Here is an 18,506-nt window from a genome sequence, read left to right as displayed (position 1 = left end):
TCTAACGCCCCATTCAGCACTTCTCCTTTGTCCACAAATAACAAATATGCCCAATGCTACTTCACAGCCTTTGGAATTTCATGCTTCTCTGAACTCCCCATGCGCATGCAATAAAACTTTTATTTTCTCCTGTTAATCTATCTCTGTACATTTAATTATTAAGCCAGCTAGAAAAATTGAGAAGATAGAAAGAAAAGTATTAATTTTTTAGCCCCCACATAAACAGAGAAGAAAATCTCTGGAGTCTAGAGTTTATACTTTTTTTTTTTTTTTCACTTTTGCAGAGTGCCTTCCAATCACCAGCTACTGAGCAAGCAGGGAATGGAATGGGTGCCTCTGCCAGGCCTGTTTTTCCTCCCGTCTCCGAAGCTGGCAGAATATGAGCCACTCACCAGACGCGGTCCTGGGAGGTTTAGAGTTTATACTTTTGATACCAAAAGCACTAGCCATAAAAAGAGTATCAGTAAATTGTATTCAGCAAAATTAAAAACTTTTGCTCTGTGGAAGGCCCTGTTAAGCGAATGAAAAGATGAGCATTAGTCTGGGAGAACATATTTGCAAACCACTTATCCAATGAAGAACTAGCATTGAGACTATATAATGAACCCTCAAAACTCAACAGTAGGGCCCTAGTTAGTTTAGTTCAGTGAATAGAGCATCAGCCTATGGAGTGAAGGGACCTGGGTTTGATTCTGGTCAAGGGCACATGCCCGGGTTGCAGACTTGACCTCCAATGTGGGGGACATGCAGGAGGTAGGTGATGGATGATTATCTCTCATCATTGATGTTTCTATCTCCCTCTCCCTTCCTCTCCGTACTCAATAAAAATAAATATATACTAGAGGCCTGGTACATGGGAATCCTGCACTGGTGAAGGGTGTGGCCTTTAGGGATCAGCCAGCTGTAGGAGTGCCATTCATCCCGGTCAGCTGATCAACTGTGGACCCGCCCTCTGAGTGGCTGCTCCCTGGTCCAGCATCTTCCGTGGAGCCAGAGCATTTGCCTCTCCAGGGGACCCAGTCGAGGCCTGGGCCCAGGGACAATAGCATTGAGAGGCGGCAGAGTAGGCCTCAGTCCCTCCCTGGCCATGAACCACCTCCCAGCCTCCAGGGTCAGCTCTGCAAGCCTGGTGGTGGCACTGAACAGCCTGCAGGGAGTGAGGAGGAGGAACCTGGGCAAAGAGGCGAGGATTACAGCTCGGACTCCTGTCTGATGGTCTGGGGTTTGCAGCAGGAGCAGCTGTTCATTCCCGTCAGCAGAGCATTGCTCCCACTGTGGTAGCACACTGACCACCAAGGGGTAGCTCCTACGTTGAGTGTCTTCCCCCTGTGGTCAGAGTATGTCATAGCAACTGGTCATTCCACCATTCACTCACAGCTTTTATTGTATAGGATTTTTAAAAAGTAACTCAACAGTAGGAAAACAAACAATCCAATTAGAAAATCACAAAAGACATGAAGAGACATTCCTGAAGAGGATTTACCAATAGTACATAATCATATGAAAGATGCTCAACATTATTGATCATCACGGGAATACAAATTGAAGCCACTATGAGGTGTTTATCAGAATTTAAATACATTTCAGTGATAGTACCAAATGCTGGCAAGGGTCTGGAGACAATGAATCCCTCATACATTGGTTTGGCAGGGTCTTAAAAAAACTAAACATGCAACTCCCATATGACCCAGCAATTGCACTCCTAGGCAATTATCTCAGAACTAGAGGAGTGGTGCACAAAATTTGTGCACAGGGGTGTGGGGGGGATGTCCCTCAGCCAGTCCTGTACCACTTCAATCTGGGACCCCTCAGGGGATGTCCGACTGCTGGTTTAGTTCCGATCCTGCATAAACCGGCAGTTGGATATCCCTCTCACAATCTGGGACTGTGGCTCCTAACCACTTGCCTGCCTGCCTGATTGTCCCTAACTGCTTCTACCTGCCAGCTTGATCACCCCTTAACCGCTCCCCTGCCAGCCTGATTGCCACCTAACTGCTCCCCTGCCGGCCCAATCACCCCCAACTGCCCTCCCTTGCCAGCCTAATCAGCCTAAACTGCCCTTCCCTGCAGGCCTGGTCACCCCCAACTGCCCTCCCCTGCTGGCCATATTGTGACTATGTAGGCGTGGCCATCTTGAGATGATGTGGCAATGGCCATCTTGTGGCAGCCATCTTGTGATGCAAGGGCGTGGGGATTAATTTGCATATTACCTTTTATTATATAGGAGGATATGAGAACTTACATTCAAACTTGTACATGAATGTTTATAGCAGCTTTATTTGTAACAGCCAAAAAACTGGAAACAAACTAAATTCCTCTAAGTGGCAAATAGTTAAAGAAATGGTAGTACATCAGTAACATGGAATATACTACTCAGCAATAAACAGGAACAAACTATTAATACAATCAAAAAGCTGAATGAATCTCAAAGAATTATGCTGAGTAAAAGAAAGCTAATCACAAAAGGTCACATACTGTGTGATTCTATTTCTGAGTCCATGTTAAAATGACAAAATTATAGAAATAAGTGAGAGAGAACAGCTCAGGAGGCAAGCTAGTGTAGCTATGATAAGGCACCATGAAAGATCCCTGTGGTGACCAACGTGTCTGTATCTTAACTGCATCCATGTCAATATCCTGACTGTACTATTATCCTATGGTTTTGCAAGATGTTACATCTAGAAAAAAGGGGAAAGGGTAAATAGGATATCCCTATATTGTTTCTTACGTGTGCATCTACAAAATTAAAAGTTTCATTTTTAAAAATCCAATGGAAGCATTCAGAAGATAAAGACAATGACATTGTTCAAAAGTAGATCAGCAACAAAAAAATGTTAACATGAAAACTAGGGGGGCGGCGGGGAGGGAATACAGCATGGATCCAGATGGTCTAACATCCAGCCAAAAAGAGTTCCAGAAAATGAACAGAGGAAATGATTAAGGCAATGATACAATAAACCTACCAGAATCAAAGGAGGTAACTTTCCATCTTGGAAAATTCATATCAAGGTAAATCAGCATGAATGTCAGACTGTGGGGTCAAAGACCCCAGAGAGGAGAGAACAAAGGGGCTTTGGGGCTCTGTGGGGAAAGTCCTGTAGCTTCCCCTCCCCACCGCCCACTGAGGAAGCCAGTGTTTCTTCTGCTAAGTTCCCTAACATCCCTTCACCCGTCTTCCAGCCTCGTTCTCTCCATCTTTGTAGGGTTCTGTCTCCCTTAACCATCATTTGAGCTAGGATTCAGGAAGGAAGCCAAGACTAAATACCTGTATTCAATCTACCTTCAACTCAGAACTCAGGTCCTAGAATTTTACTCTGCGGTTTAATCTAAAATCTAAATTCTTTATTCTGCCTCTGACCACCTCACAGGGGGCTCATATGCTATCAACAACCAGCCCCCTCCCAGCCTCTCAGGCCACAACTGGAGCCAGAGTGTCTTCTTTTTTCCCGCGAGTTTGTCCTTGATTCGGATTGTTTGCCTAGTCCATATTTCACCTGCGTGGCAGTGTGTGGTGTGTCCTTTGGCTGGGAGGCAACAAAAAGTCTGGAAAATTCGGTTTCCAATGAAATTTGAGAACTAGAGAGAGGCTTTACCTGCCTCAGATCAACCTTTTTTAGATGTTAGTATGGGTGTTTTGTTTGTTTTTTTCATTATACAAGTATTATTTGAATGCTGTCTTTTCATAAAAATGAAACTATTGCCATTCTCAATAGCTTTTCCAGTACTTTTTCTATATGTTTATACATATTTATACACACACTAGAGGTCTGGTGCATGCACTGAAGGAGTGGGTCCCTCATTCCAGCCTGCCCCCTCTCACAGTGCGAGAGCCCAAAGGGGCTGGAGGCGACCCGGCGACCAGGGTCACACCTCTGCTGCTGCCACTGCCAGCAGCGCAAGCCTTGGCCCAGCCCTGGTTACCTGTGCCTTGGGCTGGCCTTGGGCAGCTGGGCAGCCACCATTCAAGGCTTGCCTGCCCGTCAGGCTGGCTTGGGACTGGGGGACTCCATCAGCAGGACCCACCTGGGGGTGAGCCCAGCCATGCCATGTGCCTGCCACCCCATCTCTTGTGGCTATGGGTGCCACCATCTTTGAGGGTGTTGAAGTCAATTAGCATATTCCCTCCTTATTGGCTGTGTGCCTCATTATCTTTGTGAAGGCATGATGGTCAATTAGCCTATTCCCTCTTTATTAGATAGGATAGGAAATATAAAATGTTTTGTTTTGAATTTTTTTTTCCACCTTTAACACACGATAAAACTGTATGCTTTAGCAACTTGTATGTTTTTGGTTTTTTTCTCCCACTCAGTGTCTCTCAGCCACCCTTCCAGGTCAGGATTCACCAACCTCCCATTTGATTCTTCACTAGTACACAGATTTTACAGTATGGACGTAATATGTTTATGTGCACATTCTCCGATTGATAAATATTTAGGTTCTTTCCAGTGGTTTGTTTTGTTTTGTTTTGCAAGCAACACAGCTCAGTGGTGGTTGCATGCCTGGTGCGGCCATGAGCTGTTAGCAGCCCATGATGAGAAGAGAACAGACACTGGGGTGAGCACTGAGGGCCCTTTACAGCAACTGCCAGAGTAACCTTTTGTCAGTTTTCACAATAAAAATCTGGGGCTTGTGCTTTGAAAGTCTCCAGTTTTAAAATTTTCACTTCTCTAGTAATTAATTTTGTAAAAAACACGTACAGGTTTGCAACGGATTGGAAATCAAGACGGAGCCTGTGGAGTGGGCAAGCGCTGCTCTGGTGAACAGCCTCACGCAGACCTCGTCCCTGGGCATCTGTGCCAGGCGCTCTCTGCTACGGATTTAGAGAAGTGATTCTCACCGGCCGGTGTGGCTCAGAGGATGAGCGCTGCCCTATGAACCAGGAGGTCACGGCTTGATTCCTGGTCAGGGCTCAATACCCAGGAAGGGGAATGCAGGAGGCAGCCTCTCTCATCATTGATGTTTCTATCTCTTTTCCTCTCCCTTCCTCTCTGAAATCAATGAAAATATATGTTTAAAAAATAAGAAAAAGAAGAAGTGATTCCTTGGGGGATAGGATATGGGCTTTTTGGTTGTGACAGATAGTGTCAACTTGCCCCCCACAGGGGCTAGACACTCCCAACTGCCATCCCCACCCCCTTGTTTGAATTCACATGTTCCTGTGAATTCACATATTGTTTGAATTCACATGTTCCTGAACACCGGTGAAGTGGAATTTCCTTTTTATCTGCTTGCAAACTGTTTTAATGTTTCTTGGAGCCCAGGAAGTCAGCCAGGCCCTGGAATGTGACCATCCTTTGATAATTTCATCTGCTTTGGCATTCCGGGATGTCTGGGGAGATGACCAGGCAAAGGTAATTTCCTCTTTAAATGTTCCATTCCTGCTGAAACCATTTTGGCTCAGTGGTAGAGCGTCGGTCTACGGACTGAAAGGTCCCAGGTTCGATTCCGGTCAGGGGCATGTATATTGGTTGCGGGCACATCCCCGGTGGGGAGTGTGCAGGAGGCGGCTGGTCAATGTTTATCTCTCATCGACGTTTCTAGCTCTCTATCTCTCTCCTTTCCTCTCTGTAAAAAAATCAATACAATATATTTTTTTTTAAAAATGTTCCATTCCTTCTGTTGGAAACTGAGGCTGGGCCAGTACATCTGTCCCGCACACCCAATTATTTGTTGGCAGAGCCCAAGTCTCCTGGCACAAAACTACCTCTCCAGACTCGTAAGGATATCCCATGTCCAAAGGCTAACCAGGAAACAGGCTGGAAAGTGTGAGGGGGCTGTGAGGAGGGGGTAGGCAGAAAAATAACCAAGAACTAGGTCTGGAAGTTCAGGAGAGGACAGGACTCAGTGAGACACTGGGACACACCAAGTGCAGCCCAGAGGAACCTGGTGTCAGAGATAAACAAATTCTCTGTCAGCACAACAGTCTGAGCAAACAAGAAGCCAGGAGTTTCTTCCACCTATTTGCCTGATCTTTCAACACTGCTTATTGGTGGGGTTGACATAACTCAAGCCTCCTGAAATAACACAGGGGCTTGGCCCCATCCAACTCAAACAATGAACTTGCAACTGCAAGACATTAGACCGAACCATCACTCATTTTGCTGGGGTGTGTCTTGTGCAAACACACTCACTGCCAAGCCTGGAGGTCATCCTCAGGCCAGCGAGCAGGCAACGGAGGAAGAACCTGCCATATGATGCCAAGACAAAGGGAGATTTCAGAGAACCATCTAGTACTGTCCTTACTCAAATTCATCGCTTCAGTATCATTGCTAGACCTCAGGAGAGTCACTTAGCTTCTCTGCACCTTAGTTTCTTTTTTTCTTTTCTTTTTCTTTTAATATATTTTTATTGATTTCAGAGAAGAAGGGAGAGAGAGATAGAAACATCAATGATGAGAGAGAATCATTGATTGGCTGCCTCCTGCATGCCCCACACTGGGGATTGAGCCCGCAACCCAGGAATGTGCCCTTGACCTGAATCGAACCCGGGACCCTTCAGTCCACAAGCTGATGCTCTACTCACTGAGCCAAGCAGGCTAGGGCTGCGCCTCAGATTCTTCATCTGTAAAATGTGGATATGCCTTTACCTATATCCCATAGACCCTTCCTATTTCCGAGCCCCTTGCTCTAACGGCAGGAGCCCTTCCTGCCTGTGTACTTAGAAGAGCTAGAGAATTAGCATGCCCGGGAGCAGCCCTCAACCACAAACTAATGGGAGTTGGTACATAAACACCCCAGCTCCTGAGGGGCAGAACTCTTAGGCACATGCTCCACGCTCTCACCCAGGGTTCTCCAGCAGGACCGGGCTCCAAGTGTGCATAGGAATGATGTGTTTGATAGTATAATAACGCAATCATGGCTGCCCTCCATCCTCTGTCTCACTTCTCACTCCCCACTGAGATCACTTCCCATAGAAAATACTTACACTTGTAGATTTATAAGGTCAGCTACTGGGGTAACCCAAATTAGGAAATGTCCCAACTTTCTGTTTTTGGTAAAATCAGGTAAAGCTTGGGCAAAGGTCAGGGTTATCATCATGAAACATTGGCATCCTTCTGTGTGCCAGGCAAAGGGAGCTACAGGTCAATAGGAACTGGGTATTCTGAAGCTTTTGAACTCCAGGTGTTCACTGTGGAGACGTTCAGGTGGAAGGAACATAAGCTGTAAAAGACAGTAGCATTGGAGCCCTCCTTGGGTTCTACCTGGTTTTACCAGCTCCCAGCACAGCAATCACAACTTCCAACCTCCAAATAGTGGGAATTTCGCCCAAAGAACCAGCTCTGCCAACACACCAATCAACTAAGGAATATGTTTGGGGCATAATCTAGCATAGATAATCAGCCATAGATGATGTGATCTGTGGCCTCAGTAATTAATAGTCTATGCAGAACTCAAAAAGGATATCTAACATTAGCTGGATGAGGCCAGTGGCAAATTCTGGAATTTGTGTGAAACCAGAAAAAGATGAGGGCTTGTTGAAAGAATACAGGAGCCCACTGGGGAGCTCAGAAGTTAGAACATTGGCCCATGCACTGAAGGGTCACCAGTGCTGGTCAAGGGCACATACCTGAGTTGCAGGTTCGATCCTCAGCCCCAGTTGGAGTACATGCAGGAGGCAACAATAGAAGTATCTCCCTCGCACCAGAGTTTCTCTCCCTCTCCCTCCCTCTCCCCTTCTCACTTTATCAAAACAAACAAATCAAAAAAAAGCCCTAGCTGGTTTGGCTCGGTGGATAGAACATCAACCTGTAGACTGAAGAGTCCCAGGTTTGATTCTGGTCAAGGGCATGTACCTTGGTTGTGGGCACATCCCCACTAGGGGATATGCAGGAGGCAGCTGAATAATATTTCTAACTCTCTATCTCCCTTTCTTTCTGTAAAAATATCAATAAAATATTTTTTTTAATTATGAAAAAAATATCCCCAGGTGTTGATTAACAAACAAACAAAAAAGAAACAATGAACACAGGACCTCCTAAGGACCTCCAAATGCCAGGGTTGAAATAATTTGAACAGTAAAATAAATCGTATATAATAAAAGGCTAACATGCAAATTGACTGAACAGTGGAACAACTGGTTGCTATGATGTGCACTGACCACTAGGGGGAAGATGCTCAATGCAAGAGCTGCCCCCTGATGGTCAGTGTGTTCCCATAGGGGGTGCAGCACTCAGCCAGAATCCCTGAGCCGGGCTCATGGCTGGCAAGCACAGTGGAAGTGGCAGGAACCTCTCAGGCATTCCCCCAAGGGCTCCTGGACTAGGAGAGGGCACAGGCTGGGTGCATGAATTTCATGTACCGGGCCTCTCGTTAATAATAGTATTGGATTATAACCCATAGAATAAAATATACATGAGTTCATATTGACAGAACTACTTGATTAAATAAATTAATGGAGCAGAAATGACAGCTGTTTTTTGTGATGGGAATCAATAAACATGGAAGGAAGGAGGGAAGGGGAAATCAGCTTTAGGCAAACAGCACAGCGGTGACTGTTGCAGACAAGATCTGCTGACAGATGCTAGAATCCATGGACGGTTAGAGGAAAAAAGGGATTTGCTTAGCAGTAAGTTATCTCTCCTAAGATGTTTGTGTGGAGGGCAGATATCCACATCTGTGATGTACTTGCCTGGAATGCAGGACCTCCAGCCGGTCATGAGGAGACCCGGACGGGCCTGAACTGGGGAATGTTCAGCAAAGTCACTGATCAACACTCTTTATTTATCCAGGTCCTAAAAGGCTAGGAATACCCAGGAACTATTGCAGACAGCTGGACACCAGAGAGAGAAAAACAAGTAAAGGTGAATGTGGGATCCTGAAAGCCTTCCTGGAACAGAAGAACATTCCTGGGGAAGCACGTGAGGTTTTCACAGGGCCTTCAGTTGGCTTACGGGTGTTGTATTGAGGTGAATGCCCCGGATTTGATCATGGTGCTATGGTTTTGTGAGGTAGGGAGGTAGGGGAGGGATATAGGGAAACTCTGTTCTATTCTTGCAACTTTCCTACTATGCTTACTAATTCTTTGTGCCACTACTTTTCTAACTGTAATTCAAAATAAAGAGTTAAAGAAACAGCAGCGAACTTCCAACTTTGTTAGCCGTGTCTTTACTAGAACGGAACACTCACCACACTTGCACTGACATGAACAATGCTCAAAACTCAGACAACTGATCCCAAAATACTTTGAAATGTGGGAGTGGGGAAGTCAGGGCTCAGGCATTCCCTCTCTCTCTGAAAAGTGCCACTGAGGTTTGAAGGAGGCAAAAACTACAAGATCCCATCTGAATAGATTTGGCAGAAAAAATGTCCAGGAACCTGTCTGAGGCTGATCACATTTACCAACAGCATCAACAGCTCCCTGTCTGAGTTCAGGTTTCCCAGGCCCTTCCTGGTGCATCAGCTAACGCCAGGGTCTGACTTCATAGAGCCGTGTCCGGCAAACTGTGGCTCGCGAGCCACATGCGGCTCTTTGACCCCTTGAGTGTGGCTCTTCCACAAAATACCACGGCCTGGGCGAGTCTATTTTGAAGAAGTGGTGTTAGAAGAAGTTTAAGCTTAAAAAATTTGGCTCTCAAAGGAAATTTCAATCGTTGTTCTGTTGATATTTGTCTCTGTTGTCTAATGAGTTTGCCGACCACTATCATAGAGAATGTGCAGAGGCCATAGAAGGGATAAATGGTGATAGAAAAAGTAAAATACATTTAAAGAAGAAGAAGAAGAAGAAGAAGAAGAAGAAGAAGAAGAAGAAGAAGAAGAAGAAGAAGAAGAAGAAGAAGAAGAAGAAGAAGGAGAAGGAGAAGGAGAAGGAGAAGGAGAAGGAGAAGGAGAAGGAGAAGGAGAAGGAGAAGGAGAAGGAGAAGGAGAAGGAGAAGGAGAAGGAGAAGGAGAAGGAGAAGGAGAAGGAGAAGGAGAAGAAGGAGAAGGAGAAGGAGAAGGAGAAGGAGAAGGAGAAGGAGAAGGAGAAGGAGAAGGAGAAGGAGAAGGAGAAGGAGAAGGAGAAGGAGAAGGAGAAGGAGAAGGAGAAGGAGAAGGAGAAGGAGAAGAAGGAGAAGGAGAAGAAGAAGAAAGAGAAGAAGAAGAAGGAGAAGAAAGAAAGAAAATGATGTGCACATCTGTTTCAAACAACATGACCTTTTACCACAACCTCTTGGTGGCTTATTCAAAATTGGGTCAGGAGCCAGTGCTGCAGCCAGGAGTACCTTTGGAACATTTAGAATGTTCCGAGTACCTCAATTCGAGGCCTGTAGGGCAGACACGTTGTGTGCGGAGCCGGAGGACAGGTTCAAGATGCCTCCAAGGGAAAATGGAGACACCAGAAAGTGCTCAGGCCTTGGGCTCGGTGCTGGAGCCGGGCAGAGGCAGGGCTGTAGTGTGAGCCCACTTGCAGAAAACAAGGCCGCCTGCACAGAAATGCCAGGAAGCAGAGTGCAAAACGAGGGGGCAAGGTCTGCCACGTCTGCTCCTGCCCTTTCGAGCAAATACCAGACGGAGGCCAAGCGAGAAATAAATATTGACAAAGGTGAGGAGTAGCACAAGGCCAGGTGGCAGAGGCCACAGAGGGAGCACGGCCCAGGGAATCCCCTCTTCACGGGCCTCGGAGAGGCCTCTCTCACGGACCCTGGGGCACTTGGAGTCAAGCCATCAGGATGGTGAGCAACGGCAGTGTTTGGCAAAGGTGTGGCCCAAAGGCAGCGCCCTGCATCTGGCCAGTGCCAGGCTGGGAGATCCTGGGCTAACTCCTGCTTCAGCAGGTACCTGGTGGATCTCCTGGTTAGATGGTCTGCTGGCTTTCTCGGGGAAAGCTTCTCAAAGTGTGGCTACAGGGCTCTCATCAGAGGCCCCTGACGTGCTGGGTAAATATGTACATTTCTGGGCCACACGCATCACATATCCCACTTGAGACAATCAGTAAGGAGCCCCAAAATGTGCATTTTTAGCACCTTCCAGTGATTCTGACACCTGTCCAGGCGTGAGGCCCATTAGACAAACCAGAATAAGCTGAGGTCCAGGGAGGGGTGCGCTTTTCTGTGGCTACACAGGGGGTGAGGAGAGCTCCAGTGTCCTGGCTTCCACTCCGCTCTGGTCTCGCAGAATGCTGCCGGCAGACCTGCCTCTGTGCCTTGGCCGGGAATGCTCTTTCCTCCAGATCACCTCTCTGGACCACACGTGGAGTCTCAATTCCTTCCTACAGGAAGGCTTCCCTGGTGCCCACCTCCAGTCCGGCCCCTGGGCCTCCCTCTCTCTCTCTCTCTCTCTCTCTCTCTCTCTCTCTCTCTCTCTCTCTCTCTCTCTTGCCACTGGCCACACTGATTGTCACTACCCACCGACCTTTGGGTGCCCCACAGCAGCATGGTGCCTGGCACGTGGACACAGGTGCTGGAGCAATGCCATCTGGGTTCTCGGCAGCACCACGCTTACCCCCGGCAGCTCTAACAACCTGGAGCGTGTCCCCAAACCAATGGCCCCTGCAGAAGTCCCTGACGGAGCCATGTTCCTGCTGCGGGCCTAAGGCCTGGGCGGGAGAAGGCCTTCCTGGGCCAGACCTCAGCGTTCTGACCACCCACCCACTCCTGAAAGCAGAGGCTGGGGTCAGCAGCCCCAGAAGGGCAGGGCTGGGAATGGAAGAGAGGCGCCCACAGAAACATCAGGCATTCTATCCAAAAGAGGGAGAGTAGCTGAGTCAGCAAAACCTAGCACATGTCCAACCAGCCCACTGCACCTCACAAGGGGCTCACCCATCCCGAGGGCTGCCAATCCGGTCTCTCCTACCCATCACAACCCCACCCTTTGTTCGCTGGAGGACCCTTAAAGGGTTTGAAGACGGCATTCATATCCCCCACCAACTACTCAGACCCCTGTTTAGTAGTTGCTCCACTCAAGCTCCACTCCCCTCACATCGGCACATCCCTGGCCCAGGACTGGAATTTCAGACCCCTGTTAGCCAAAACACTTTCTAGGGCTTGGCGGGACCAATGCCATCTTAAGAAGCAGGCTTCTCACCCTAGCTGGTTTGGCTCAATGGATAGAGTGCCAGCCTATGGACGGAAAGGTCTCAGGTTCAATTATAATCAAGGGTACATGTCCGAGTTGCGGGCTCGATCCCCAATAGGGGGCAAGCAGGAGGCAGCCAATCAATGACTCTCTCATCATTGATGTTTCTATCTTTCTATCCCTCTCTCTTCCTCTCTGAAATCAATAAAAATATAGTATTTAAAAAATAAAAAAGAAGAAGCAGGCTGCTCTCAGTGTCTACCAGTTCACCTGGGAGGGGTGGGTCCATATCACCTGAAAGGATGTTCTTGCATAGAGAAGTAGGCCCATTGTTTTCTACTTGGAACATATAGTTCTTAACAAGCACGTACCGTATGACTGCAAGCCGCCGGTGTTCCTGGAGGCTATATACAATATATCAAGCCTCCTCCATTTTTTGTTCAGGGATTCACTGTCTTGCTGCCGCCCAAGACTCAGCTTCTGTCCCAAAGTTCTCCTTTGAACAGAATAAATTCTATTGCTGGAGTTGTCAGCCTCTTCTTTCCCTTTGGACATTGATTTCGATACACCTCAGGTAATTTCCCCAATTTCTCCTTTGCCAGCCACTTGCACAGCCATGGATATCTGTTATCTATCACACGTGGACCACTCCTCTGTTCAAACCCTCAATAGTTCCCCATTGCCTGCCTCAGAATCCTGACTCGCAAGAGGCAATCAACCGATATGTTTCTCTCACACTGACATTTCTTGCTGTCTTTCCCTCTCTCTTCCACTCTCTCTAAAACTCAATGGGAAAATATCCTCAGGTGAGGATTAAAAATTAAAATATAATATGAAATAAAATAGGGTTTATTAGCTTTAAAAAAAAATGGAACCTAGGCCCCCTTGTAAGGTGTTTTGACTAACAGAATGTGGCAGATGTGGTGTGCCAGTGCCCAGGGTGGACCTGCAGATTCCCTTGGATGCTTTCCCAGCCACCATAAGCATCATCCTGGTCTAGCCTGCTGGGGGATGAGTGATTACAATCCCAGTTGAGGTCATTCTAAGCCACCAGCCCGAGACAACGTGCCAGCTGACCTCAGACAATTGAGTGAGCCCCGCTATCAGAACTGCTCAGCTGGCTCAGCCATTGACAATAAACAGCTGGCTTGGCTGGCATGGCTTAGTGGTTGATCGACCTATGAACCTAGAGGTCACAGTTCAATTCCCCTTCAGGGCACATGTTGGCATTTGGGGTTCCATCCCCAGTGTGGGGTGTGCAGAAGGCATCCAATCAATGATTCTCTATCATTATTTGTGTTTCTATCTCTCTCCCTCCCATCCTAAAATCAATAAAAAATATAATTTTTTTAAAATAAAAATAAATAAATAAATAAATAGCTGATGCCTCGTTGGCATGGCCCAGTGGTTGAACTTGACAGGAGGTAATAGTTCAATTCCTGGTCACAGGGCACATGCCCAGGTCCCGGGCTCAGTTCCCAGTGTGGGACATGCACGAGGCAGCTGATCATCATTGATGTTTCCATTTCACTCTCACTCTCCCTTCCTCTCCGAAATCAATTAAAATATATATTTTTAAGTAAACAACTGATATTTTAACCTATTAAATGTTGGGGTAGTGTGTTATGGAATGAGTATACACAAACACTGTCCCTACCTCACGACCTTTGTCCTCGCTCTTTCCTCTGCCTGGAACCCTCTTCCCCCAAAGACCCATATGCCTTTCCCCCTCACTGCTCCCAGGTCTCTGCTCAGCCAGGACATCCCTGGATGGTCTTTGTAAAAATAACAGCTCCACTCCCATTTTCTCTTGTGATGTACATCTCACCAAAGCATTCCTCACCCTACCTCTTTAGGTATCTACTAATTTGTTTTTTGTCTCTCTTGTCCCACAGAATGAACTGCACGAGGACAAGGAATGCCTATTCTGTCTACTGCTTTCCCGGTTCCTGGCACCTAGAGGGGTTCGGCTGTTTGTGGAGTGAATAAGCCCTAGTGATCCCTAGCCAGCTGCTCATGGACCACCACTTGGTAGATTCATTCCAAGCATCCAACCATCTGCCTGCCTTGCTCTGGGCCCTCACTCCCCTGAATCCTGGTGGTCCTTACATTTGAATAATCCCTTTGAAGTGTAAAAGGGACTTTCACACTTATCTATTTAATCCTCCTTTCCCTGGATCCACCAGTGGGGATACTCCCACCGCTATTTTTCAGATGAGAAGTCAGAGGCTGAGTGACTTGCACAGGGAATCGGGAGATGCAGGGTATGGGCAAAAGGAGCTCCCATCGGCACCTCAACCTCCCCGCTGCCCTCCCTTGGAGGGACCTCGGGGAAATTTTTGATAATTTGGGAGGAAAAGCAGAGTGCAAGTCTCTGGAGTCCACTGTTAGGTGCTCAATGTTTGCCTTCATTTAGGCTCCTCCAAGGGCGAGCTAACTTGAGGATTTGGGCTTAAGGGTTTCATTTGAGAGGTGGCCCCAGGAAGCTGGAGCAGAGCGTGTGGAAGTGAGGTGGGGGTCATTAAACAGGGATTGTGTGGAACCCACCTCCATTCATCCCACCAGCTCCTGTCCCTTGCTGGGCAATACCGGAGAGTATTCCTGGGTTGGCAGTGCCCCTACAGGCAGGCATGCCCTGGGCCAGAGGCAGGTCCTGGGATAGGGTCAGTGTGTGTGTTTGGGAAGGAGCTGCAGGTGGCCTTAGTGGCCAGGACTCTAGGGACAACTGATAAAGCATTGTGTAAACCAAGGAATCTACAGGGGACAGAGATCAAAGAGCTGCTTGGGTGAGAGGACTTATGTTGTTTAGGCTGAGCGCTGAATTTCCAGAGCCCACCTGGCTAAGGGCTGCGGCAAAGGCACCTGTGCCAATTTGGGCTTTTGGAGGACAGCTCCAGGTTCAAGGGGAGCAAGAGCCAGGCTGCTGCAGGATTTGTCTGCCTGCCATAGAAAGCCACAGCCTATCACCTCCGGTCACGCTGTAGACACCTGAGATATGAACTCTTTGGCAGAGATGGAACTCCTAGAATTAGCCCTTAGGTAAATGGCTCCAAACCAGTGGAACAAACATTTAAGTCTACAGTGTGCACAGCCCAGAGAGAGGCAGGGACCAATGACATGACTTTATTGAGGACTTACTCTGTGGTGAGCATGAAGGCCTTGCATGGACTGCTTCCCTTGGTCCTCACAGTGCCGACGAGCAGTCTGAACTGTTCTCATCTTAGGTGGGACTGCTATCCCAAATGCCTTAGGTGCAGGTGGGCAAAAGCGTCACCAACTGCACCCTCCTTCTGTACTCAGGGTACCACAGCTCTACACATGTGGAAATGCGTGAGCTTCAGGAATCTGTCCATGGACTGTGATAGGAACCAGCACCTGCAAGGCCTGGGTGATTCCAAAGCATGGCCTTTCCTACAGGAGCCACAGTCCATGGGAAAACAAGGCCAGGGGGACTGAATAGAGACATTAACCCCACACAAGGCAGTGACACCGGAGGAGCTACCCAAGTGTCCCGCCCACTCTTCCTCTTGTGGTCTGTCCTCTGCCTCTTTACTGTGAAGTTTCTAAGTGTCTGAAAAAGTACCTAGAGTGGCACTTGGTGAAAAGGGTTTGCCGCCTTCTCTAAAACATTTGCCAACAGCAGAAACCAATTTGGCTCAGTGGATGGAGCATCGGCCTTCGGACCTGGGTGGGGGTCACAGGTTCAATTTCGGTCAGGGGCATGTGCCTTGGTTGCGGGTGCGTCCCCAGTGGGGGGTGTGCAGGAGCCAGCTGATCAATGATTCTCATCGATGTTTCTAGCTCTCTATCCCATTCTCTTCCTTGCTGTGAAAAATCAATAAAATATATTTTTAAAAATAATAAAAATAAAACATTTGCCAACAGATTTTCCCGCCCCTTATAGGACTCTATTAAGAAGCTGTTCTCCCTCCCCACCCCCAGGAGAGCTGGCGAGCTGCGGGAAAGCAGCCTCTTTCATTAAACCAGGGAGGGGCCTTCCACTGAAAATGAGCCCCAAGGTCTTGGGAAACTGCTGAGGTGGCAATAAAATTAGAGGGGGAAAGGCAGTGAGCAAATTACAGAGATGGAGCGGTCGAGGCCAGAGAGCTCTCATTAGCCTGATGTTGGTAAGAGGCCCTGGGGATGATGACTCCTGAGAGGCAGAGGACCCCTCCCAACCTTCCCATCAGACCGTTTCCCTTTTGAACATCCAGTTGGGATTTCTTCTGGGACAGGGTGTTTGCTGAGCAGGTCCAGGTCAGCTTTACAGAAGGGAGTGGGGTTCTTGCATCACCTATTTGCTCACTGGCTCCTTCTTCTGCCCCCAAACACATGCCCAGCCAGGCTGCCTGCCTCCCACAGGACCTCCTAACACAACTGTAGGCTCATGATGCAGTCAACTCCAAGGAACTGGCTGGTGTGGCTGTTGGTTGAGCATCATCTCATGCACCAAGAGGTCAAGGGTTTGATTCTGAGTCAGGGCACATGCCTGGGTTGTGGGCTCGATCCCCAGAGTATGGCATGCAGGAGCAGCCAATCGATGTTTTCTCTTTCATCAATGTTTTTAACTCCCCCTCTCGCTCCTCTCTTTCTAAAAAGCAATGAACACATTTTTTTAAATGAAAACATTAAAAAATAAAAACACAACAGCAGAGCCGAAGCCGGCTTGGGTCAGTGGTAGAGCGTTGGTCTGCGGACTGAAAGGTTCAATTCCGGGCAAGGGCATGTACATTGGTTGCGGGCACATCCCCGGTAGGGGGTGTGCAAGAGGCAGCTGGTCGATGTCTCTCTCATCGACATTTCTAGCTCTCTATCCCTCTCCCTTCCTCTCTGTAAAAAAAAAAAAAAACAACAGCAGAGAGGCCTGGGAGTCACAGCTGGAGCTCAAAGGCTGATTCTAGCTTGAAGTTTCAACAGCTCTGCAGCTTTGCGGATACCTTTCTCTGGCAGGACAGGACAACAGGGAGTTGGGACTTCCATCAATAGGTCAAAAATTACCATGAATATCAGGCCCCAATCAAGAGTAATTAGTACTAACCTCATACCCCAGCAGCACTGTTTTTACTTGCTGTTCCCGAATATTGCCTTGTCTTAGGTCGATCTTTGAGGCATGAATAGTGCCCTCCTGTGCTTTGCAGTTTGGAGGCAACATGGCAAAAAGCAGACACATGATCTCCATTCCATCTCCAACCTAACCAAAATGACAGGAAAGGATCTATAACGTGGCAGTTGAAAAATAAGGCCACTGAGACACAGTTCTTAAAACATAAGCAGCTGGCGAGACTTCCACTGTGTAATCTTTGCAGCAAGGTTCAGTGGAAGTCCACACCCTGTACCCCAAACTCCCCGTTGGCTGAGTTGTACCAGATGAATTAATGCTTGTGGGCTAGAGCAGGAAGGCAACCATTGGAAATAAAAATGGCTGTGATGGGTTAAAAAGCTGTGGTACAGCAACACAATGGAATACTACACTGCTGTAAGAAAGGAACGCTTACCATTTGTAACAGCAATGGATAGACCTGGAGAACATTATGTTAAATAAGCCAGTCGGAGAAAGATAAGTATCACACATGACCTCATTCATTTGTGAGATGTAAGGAATATAAACTGATGAGTAAACAGAGCCAGAGGGAAAAATGTTTTAGGAATAATCCTGTTATTTGCAGATTTTTAATATTTCCTACAACTTTTGTGATACTATGTTAGTAGTGTTTTGGTAATATATATTTTCTTCCTTGAAATATTACATATAAATGGCTAATTATTTCGTATCTACAATCTGGTAATAGATTCAATTTGCATATTGTAAATAAATTAATTTAAAAGCCTCCTAAAAGAACTATGTAAGACATTCACACTAATGAAGACTTTGCAGGTGGCCAGATTTGCTGAAGGGAAGATGAGGCTGGCAGGGCCTCCTGCCTCCTCGTCTTCTGCCCTTTCCAGTGGGATGGGCAGCAGAGTAAGATGCAGAAGTGTTCCAGACCATTCCAGAAGGAGACACTAAAGAAGAGCTAAGAACCTCCAGAAATTGATACCATCCCCAACGCTGGCATCCTGAATGGTTTTCTGTAAAATACACTACACATTAGGAAAAATAAACATTTAATAACTGATTTTTTTCCTTCCCTTAAAATTTCTTTTTCTAATTGGTATTTATGAAATGGGGTAAGACTTTTACTTTCTAGTTTATAAATTGGCAGTTTCAATTCTTTAAATGTACTGCTTTTATAGTCAGAAATAAAGATTTTTTTAAATGGCCTTGAATGACAACCAAATGACAATGAGGAATCTTTGCCCACCCAGGCAGGGGGTGGGGGGGGGGAGATCCTCCCCCATTCCTTCCAGGCATGCTGCATGGCCCTGGTCTGAACCCCTAAAAGGTTAAGTTCCCAGAACAGAAGGCGCAGCCACAGCAACACAGGTTATCTTGGGTCACCAAGCATTGGAGGCCCTCATGAATCCTGGAGAGAGCTGCTAGAATGGAAAGACACCATCCAGAGGGGGAAAAAAAAA

This window comes from Pipistrellus hanaki, assembly GCF_964339955.1.
Source record: "Pipistrellus hanaki genome assembly, chromosome: 6".
Taxonomy (NCBI): Eukaryota; Metazoa; Chordata; class Mammalia; order Chiroptera; family Vespertilionidae; genus Pipistrellus; species Pipistrellus hanaki.
Note: the sequence above shows the minus strand (reverse complement) of the source record.